Here is an 8,848-nt window from a genome sequence, read left to right on the forward strand (position 1 = left end):
TGACTACATCTGTGGTAAGAGGTGGTAGAAAAGCTCAATATCTTCAGCCAAAACTAGGCCAGGAGCTGATTGTGGAACAGACCATCAACTGCTCATATGCAAGTTCAACTTGAAGTTAAAGACAATGAAAACAAGTCCAAGAGAGCCAAAATATGATCTAGAATATATCCCTCCTGAATTTAGAGACCATTTAAAGAATAGATTTGATGCATTGAACACCAATGACCAGAAACCAGATGAATTGTGGAATGACATCAGGAGCATCATCCATGAAGAAAGCAAGAGATCACTAAAAAGACAAGAAGAGAAGACCAAAATGGATGACTGAACAGACTCTGAAACTTGCCCTTGAGCTGATAGTAGCTAAAGCAAATGGAAGAAATGACAAGATTAAGGAATTGAACCAAAGATTTCAAAGAGCAGCTCGAGCAGACAAAGCCAATTACTATAATGAAATGTGCAAAGACCTGGAGCTAGAAAACCAAAAGGGAAGAACATGCTCGGCATTTCTCAAGCTGAAAGAATTGAAGACAAAATTTAAGCTTCGAGTTGCAGTATTGAAAGATTCTAAGGGCAAAATATTGAATGATGCAGGGAACATCAAAAGAAGATGGAAGGAATACACAGAGTCACTGTACCAAAAAGAACTGGTCGATCTTCATCCATTTCAGGAGGTGACATATGATCTAGAACCAATGGTACTGAAGGAGGAAGTAGAAGCTGCAATGAAGGAATTGGTAAAGAACAAGGCTCTGGGAATTGATGGAATACCCATTGAGATATTTCAACAAATGGATGCCACACTAGAGGCACTCACTTGGTTATGCCAAGAGATTTGGAAGACAGCTACCTGGCCAACTGACTGGAAGAGATCCATATTTGTACCCATTCCAAAGAAAGGTGATACCACATAATGTGAAAATTATTGAACAATATCATTAATATCGCATGCTAGTAAGATCTTACTGAAAATAATGCAAAAACGGTTGCAGCAGTATATTGACAGAGAACTTCCAGAGGTGCAAGCTGGATTCAGAAGAGAACGTGGAACAAGTGATATCATAGCTGCTGTCAGATGGATCTTGGCTCAAGGCAAAGAATACCAGAAAGATGTTTACTTGTGTTTTATTGACTATGTGAAGGCATTCGATTGTGTGGATCATTTGCTTGTCAACTTGACTGGGCCTGGTTGAGTGACTGGACAGCTGGTGGTAGTTATTCCCCATGATGAGACTGGCAATCAACTCCATGGTGGGATCTACTGCCTTTGGGATATGGTCTGCTTCCTGCATATAAGGAGAAACCTTGGGAATGGTCTCTAGCCTATGGCATGCTTGGACCCTGCATGTAGCCGGGTTGTTGCTCAGCAGCCTGCTATGCTCTGCTGACCTTGGGACTTATAATGGATTTAAATTAATGGCCTGCTGTGTAACATCGGAACTGTGCCTTTTTACTTGTCAACTTTGGGACTTCTCAGCCTCAGCAGCCAGCAGCTGTCTGAGTGAAGAAATGCCTCTAGCTCCAGTGGGCCAGGAGCAGGAGGCAGAGCTGGACCCCAAGGTTGAGGGGCTTTCACCCAGACCCTAGAGCCTGGCACTTTGAACTTGTACTTAAAGCCTCCAATCTGTAAGAATAAACTCCTGTTTGTTATGGCCATCCCATTTGCGGTATATTTCTGTCAGAGAAGCACTAGGTAACAAAAATAGTTAATGTTTATAATTTAGTGCTCTAGACTCACCTGGGAGCTCTGGTGGCACAGTGCTTAAGGCATTTGACTGCTAACCAGAAGGCTGGTTGTTCAAACCCACCAGCCACTCCTTCCATAGTGATACCACCTTGGAAACCCAAGGAGGGGTCACTATGACTCAGATCTAACTGGATGGCAGTGAGTTAGTTAGACTCACCTACTCCCACTTGTTTCAAGTTCAGATTTTAACTTTACAGAGGTCTACCCTAAACATTTTTAAGCATTATAGTCTTTTCTCTCAACTAACCTCATTCAACTGTTACAAACACACACACACACACACACACACACACACATTCCCATACACACTTCCCCTTACCAGACTCTCCTTTTCCCCCTCATAGTTCTTGACGTCTTATTTAATATATTAAAATTTACACGTTTATTATGATTTCTAAACATTTTTCTATTTTATTTTTTCCTCAGGAATGAAAGTTCCTGTCTGATTTATTCATTGCTGTCTCCCAATTTCCTAGTGTAGTGAAGGGCCCAAATGCTTGCTAAATGAATCAATTGACCCATGATTCTCAGTGCCAGTTGGGGCTCATGAACTCGTTCTGAATGACTGGGCAAAACTTTTAAGCTGATTAATCTTGTTCTTGGCAGAAGTCAAACTACGCTCACGATGTCATTTCTTCTCTCCTGCTCTACCCTTTCCCCAAGTGCACTTTTCCATCAGCCCCATTTACTGAAATACATAGATGTTGGTTAGAATGTCAACCAAATATATTAATGATTAAGATAATATATGGCTAAAAGACTAGTCCTAGGGTTTTTAGGTTTCAAAAGGACTTTAAAGTATGGGAGTGACTTTTGTTGCATCTTCAGGAGACAAGCTAATATTTTGAGTAGTTTCATTTTTCTTATGGTGACTTAGGCTCAGAAGCCAGAATTACAGAGTTTGTAGAATTCATATGTAGGTGAGCTTTGAAAGGAGGAGGGAAATATTGCCAATATCCTTTACACAAACTCTGTGAGGAAAGATACAAGAAGTATCATATATTCAGCACCTGTTACTGACTGGGAAATATACTAGACATGTTACATACCAAAACCTAAACCAAACTCACTAGCATTGAGTTGATTCCGAGTCATAGTGACCCCATTGAGTTTCCAAGGCTGTACATCTTTACAGAAGCAGACTGCCTCATCTTTCTTCTGCAGAGCAGCTGGTGAGTTCGAACCACTGACTTTTGGTTAATAGCCAAATACCTTAACCACTATGCCACCTTATTTTAAAACATGAAGACATGCACAAAACAATTTTCTATTTGTTTGTGACAAGAAATTATTTTCATTCATAAAAAGAGAGACCAAAAACCAAACCCACTGCCATCGAGTCAATTCCAGCTCATAGCAACCTTACAGGATAGAATAAAACTGCCCCATTTGACTTCCATGGCTGTGTAAATCTTTAAAGAAGTGGAAATTCTCATCTTTCTCCCATAGAGCCGCTGGTAAATTTGAACCACCAAACTGTTGATTAGCAGCTGAATGTTCCACCACTGCACCACCAGAGATCCAAAAAACTCATGTCCACCACAACCATCCAATGCCATCAGGTCGATTCTGACTCATCGTGACCTTTAGGACAGAGTAAAACTGCCGTGTAGGATTTCCAGGGCTTTGGTGACATAGTGCTTAGGCATTTGATTGTGAACCAGAAGGTTGGCAGTTCACACCTACAAGCCACTCTGTGGAAAGAAGACTAGGCAATCTACTTCTGTAAAGATTTACCACCTTGGAAACCGAAAGGAGGTTGCTATGAGTCAGAATTGACTCAATGGCAGTGAGTTTGGTTGTTTTTCTTTTTTGGAAGTCTTTATGGAAGCTGACCGCCTAATCTTTCTCCTGTGGATTGGCTGGTGGTTTGGAACTGCCTACCTTTTATTTAGCAGTCATATGCTTTAACCACTATGTCATCACAGCTCCTTCAAACTCATGGCAGAGACCCAAATTCTGAAAGATCTATCATTTTGGTTTTCAGGAGCAACCTTTTTTGAAATAGAAGAGTTTTTGCTTTTTTATTTCTGTTGTGTATTTGAAGACTTAAACTTTAAACACTTTACCTCTTTAAATGTGAAATGTTGTTGTTATGTGCTGTCAAGTTGAACCCGACTCATAATGACCCCTCCTTGGGTTTACAAGTGGTATCACTACAGAAGTAGATTGCCCAACCTTCCTTCCAAGGAGTGGCTGGTGGGTTTGAATCACCAGCCTTCTGGTTAGCAGTCAAGTGCCTTAGGCTCTATGCTACCAGAACTCATTAAGCTATAAATAAAAAAATTTAAACAAGGATCCTTCACCTGCTGTTTGTGAAAAGAACAACATTTTAGCATAATCTGTTTCCTATTGTAATCTTACATATTTTACTTTACGCATCTAAAACTTTTTTTCTGAGAACGGATACACAGGCTTCATCAGACCATTAAAGGAGTCCATGGCACAAAAGAGGTTAAAAATGAAGTGCCTGATGACTTCTCCTTCAAATCTAGATAGAGATTGCCTGGGGTGAAGAAGATATCAGATTAGCAAACAACATGGACAGGTACTAGTGATGGGTATTTGAAAAGAAGAACTTTTACATTGTGTGTGTGTGTGTGTGTGTGTGTATGAGTAATGTGAAATAAATAGTATATTTACTACCCCATATCTGGTAGCATAGTGCCTAAGGTACTTGATTGCTCACCAGAAGGCTGGCAGTTCAAACCTACCAGCCACTCCTCGTAAGGAAGGTTGGGCAATCCTACTTCCATAGTGATACTGCCTCGGAAACCCAAGGAGGGGTCTCTATGAGTCAGGGCTGACTCGAGGGCAAACAACAACAACAACAACAACAACCCTACCCCAGACAAGTTTTGAGACCCTAAAAATAGAGGAAATACCTGCTTCACTTTCTGGGCTATAGCCTAGGTCTAGGGAACCTTAGAGAAAAGCCATGACCAGTATGGTGCCTGAGCAGTAAGCTATAAAGGCTCATCAGATAGGTCTCATGGAGTCCTCCTACTCCAGCGGGGATGGTAGTGCCTCTGCATCTCCCCCTGCCTCATGCAGATAGAGAGTCACTGAGGGGGTCTGAGCCAGTAGATGTGCAGGACTATTCCATATGGAGGAAAACATAGTAAAAGATGTTTTGTAGACTGTCCATCTGGGGACCAGAAGAGAGTGTCCTTACGGCTTAGCTGATGCCACTAAGTGAGGCAAAGACTGGAAGAATCCACTGGGCAGAACATATCAGGCAGTCAGTTGGGAAGATGTTCACTATCAGAGACTCATGAGAAGAGGGATATACCAGGAGACTACATTGAGAATACTGGACCAGGTCCAAGCAGCTACACCTTTCCCACAGCCTTGCTACCACCTCCTCTCCCAGATCTGAAATGTATTGCCAGGTGGGCTGGAGCAGGGAAGGTTCTGATATAAATGAGTTTGAATTTAAAATGACTAAAAAGCAGAAGTAACAAGTTTTAACTGAAACTCACTGGATTTTATTTTCTTATTTCATAAGTTATGGGTATTTGAGATATTTATTTATGGGACTACAGAAGAACTTTTTTTTTGTATCCTTTAATTCTGTCATCATGTACTTAATAAAATTCTTTAGTGTCAACTCTCTGAATCAAGTGGTAAAAATTTTATTAAAACTCTTGATATACACTTTTGGCTTCTTTCCAGAAAACTCTGCTAATTATTCTCCCAAGCACAGAGTATGATTTTTTTTTTCCACAAGTTTATTACCACTGTTATAATTATTTAAATATTTTTCTGATTTGATATATAAAAAAAGTAGAGTTAATTTTATTTGCATTTCTTGGGATACCATCTTACCAAAATTTTAAGACATTTGTATTTCTTCTGTGAATTGTATTCATGTACCATGCTCATTATACTCAAGTCCTTCTCTAACTGATTTGAAAATAATTTTTATTAAAGATTTTAACTTTTTCTGTCATATTTGTTATTTGGGAGTTCTGGTGGCATAGTGCCTAAGGCATTTGACTGCTAACCAGAAGGCTGATGGTATTTTCCAACTTAGTGTTGGCATTTAAATTTTCTTTATGGAGACATTTTACATAATCACATTTAATGTTTTTAATGTTGTTGTTAGGTGCCTTAGAGTGAGCTCCAAGTCATTGCAACCCTCTGCACAACAGAACGAAGCACTGCCTGGTCCTGAGCAGTTTTGAATAGTCAAATGTATGTCTTTGCTTTGTCATTGCTTCCACTAGTTTTGTATTTGCGATAGTCTTGCCCATATTTCATTATTTTCTATAGTTTGATTTTTTAATATTCTATCATTTTTAGTGCTATTTAATGCATCTGGAATTTATTTCGATGTGTCCTGTGTGATGGAAGGTAAGAAATACTAGTTTTTCAAACATGTAATTTTAATGATTACATTTGCTGAATAATTCTCTAACTTAGCTATTTTACAAGTGTTTACTGAGTGCCCACAATGTGCAAAGCACCATGCTAGAATCTGATTACAGAATAATATATATATATATATATACACACACACTAAACCCTTTCTTTTGTGAAGCTTACAGCCTGATATGGAGATAAACATTAAGCAAATTAATATGTTTGTGAATTATATTTTGGGCTGTGACATGAAGACTTAAGGTAGATGTCAAATAGTGGGGGAGCCTAACTTTAATTTGGAGTAATAGGAAGCTTCAGTAAGAGGCAGACATTTTATGTTTCATCCTCCCCATATTAATTACATGCATATATTAAATTCTGTTCTGGGCTATCTATTGAATACCATTGATCTGTTTGGTTTACTAAACCCGTACCACACTGCTCTGAGTAATCAGGTTTTTGATGTGGTTTAATATTTGTCTGAGCAAATTCTTCCTCAAAACTCACACTTTTCCATTTTTCTCTTGGTCCATCTTGAAACTTGTATGTTCACTCTCACAGGAAGATGTATGTGTTTTCATTGTATGTCAATCATGACCATGAAGCAAAGTTAAAGTAAAACCACCTACACAGAGTATTAGAGTTATTTCAAGATGTAGGTTTCATAGTATGGTAGAGAGGATGTTTTCATTTGTAAGTTCACACTTCATTGGAGATTTCTCTCCCGTAGTCTCTCCTCTGGTGGCATAATGCCTAAGGCACTTGACTGCTAACCAGAAGGCTGACAGTTTAAACCCACCAGCCACTCCTCAGAAGGAAGGTTGGGCAATCTACTTCCGTAGTGACACTGCCTCAGAACCCAAGGAGGGGTCGCTATGAGTTGGGGCTGACTTGATGGCACATAACAACAACAACAACAGTCTCTCCCCTGATTCACAGTTACCTGACTCCCCCTTCTGTTCCCTTCTCCCAGGGCTTCCTTCATCAGTGCACAGAATGGCTGTACCCTATCGACATTCTTCAGCATGCCCACCAGGTTTTCTTTCTTATTCTTATCACTATCACTATCCACTCACTGCCATCAAGTCGAACCCAACTCATAGTCACCCCTCCTTGGGTTTCCAAAGCAATATCACTATGGAAGTAGATTGCCCAACATTTACAGAGTAATTATTTTGTCCTGTTCAACCAAAAGCCACATCTTCAACCAGCTCAAGACAAAGAATACCCAGTTCCCCAGATGAACAGTCCTTAAGAGAGAAAGGAAGATTATAAAGCAACAACAATAAGACCAACAACAGCAGCAGTATTTTGGGTGCTCTCAGAAAATAAATTCTCAAAGTTCCTAGTAATGACTGCTGGTTGCCTAGATAATATCCACCAGTATTGGATTGTGGATCCCATTGTATCAATTTCAACTCATAGCAACCCCAAGTGATAGATCAGAACTGTCGCATAGGATTTTCTTTACTATAATCTTTGTGGAGGCAGATTACCAGGTCTTTGTCCCACAGAGCTGCTGGGTGGTTTGAACCATCAACCTTTTGGTTAGCCCCAGAGTGCTTATCTGTTGTACCTCTAGGGCTCCTTATTTACCAATAGTCTTTCTTATTCACAAAATCTTCTTTTTACTTGGAGCATCGATACACTTCATTCTCTAGCTTTTGTTGCAATTAGAATGGCTATTTGAGTTGTGGCTGGTGAAATATGAGTAGAACTCCTGCACAGGATCCATAATAGGAAATGACAGCATGAAACTGCTATAGTCATCATGGATTTCTTTACTTCAGTATTCTTTGATGTATGGGGGGGGGGCGGTGGGGGAAGTGCCTTTAAGACACTGATATTTTTTTAAGTTTCTTTACTTAGGGCTAAACCTCATCCTAGCTGGTCTGGATTTTTAGAATTCATTGAATCCATATCCCTGTTTCTAACCAAGAAAAAGAACTAAGGCAAAATGTAAAGGTCTCTGAGGAGTAGTGGTTGTTGTTAGTATGATTTGTGAAAAGGCAATGCAGAAAGGAAACCCTGTAACGTTCTTGACAGCACAATGCTTTGCTTTTGATGTACTCAAGGCTCTGATTGAAAGCATTTAGATTTTTTAATTGAGTGCCTATCAGTTTAAACATTTGAGGATGTTTCTATATTAAATATATGAATAGTGACCTTAGTAAAGGATTCCAATTTTATCACCAATTCTCAATACAGAAAGCAAAGAACATATACTTCACTGAAATGATTGAATAGGCTTCATGTGGTTTCCCTGTCACTTATACAATTCATCTTCCAACCTATCAACCATTTTATCTTCTTCTAAAATGCTGTATTCCTAAAGAATAAGTCTATACCCTATAAGCCTAGCATTCAGATCCTTACACAATATGGTCTTATCTTAACTTCCTAGCCTCTTTTCCTGCTACATCCCACACTTAACCTGAGGATATATTAGAATACTCACTGTAATGTATGTGTTTTGGCACCTTTGCTTCTCCAGTCCTTTTAACTGGGAATGCTTATAACTCCAGCATCCATCCATTCATACATACATTTAACATGTATTTAAGTGTTTGCTATGCATTGGGCAAGTTTTGTCATAGGTGTTAAGAATGTCCCAACAACCATAGTCGCAGGAGACATCAAGCTCAATTGACATAACATACTATACAAAACATTGTTCCACCTCTTACTTTGGCGAGTAGCGACTGGGATCTTAAAAGCTAGCAAGCTGCCATCTAG

This window comes from Orycteropus afer, unplaced genomic scaffold (genome assembly GCF_000298275.1).
Source record: "Orycteropus afer afer isolate SDZICR_OR568_19922 unplaced genomic scaffold, OryAfe1.0 scaffold00028, whole genome shotgun sequence".
Classification (NCBI taxonomy): Eukaryota; Metazoa; Chordata; class Mammalia; order Tubulidentata; family Orycteropodidae; genus Orycteropus; species Orycteropus afer.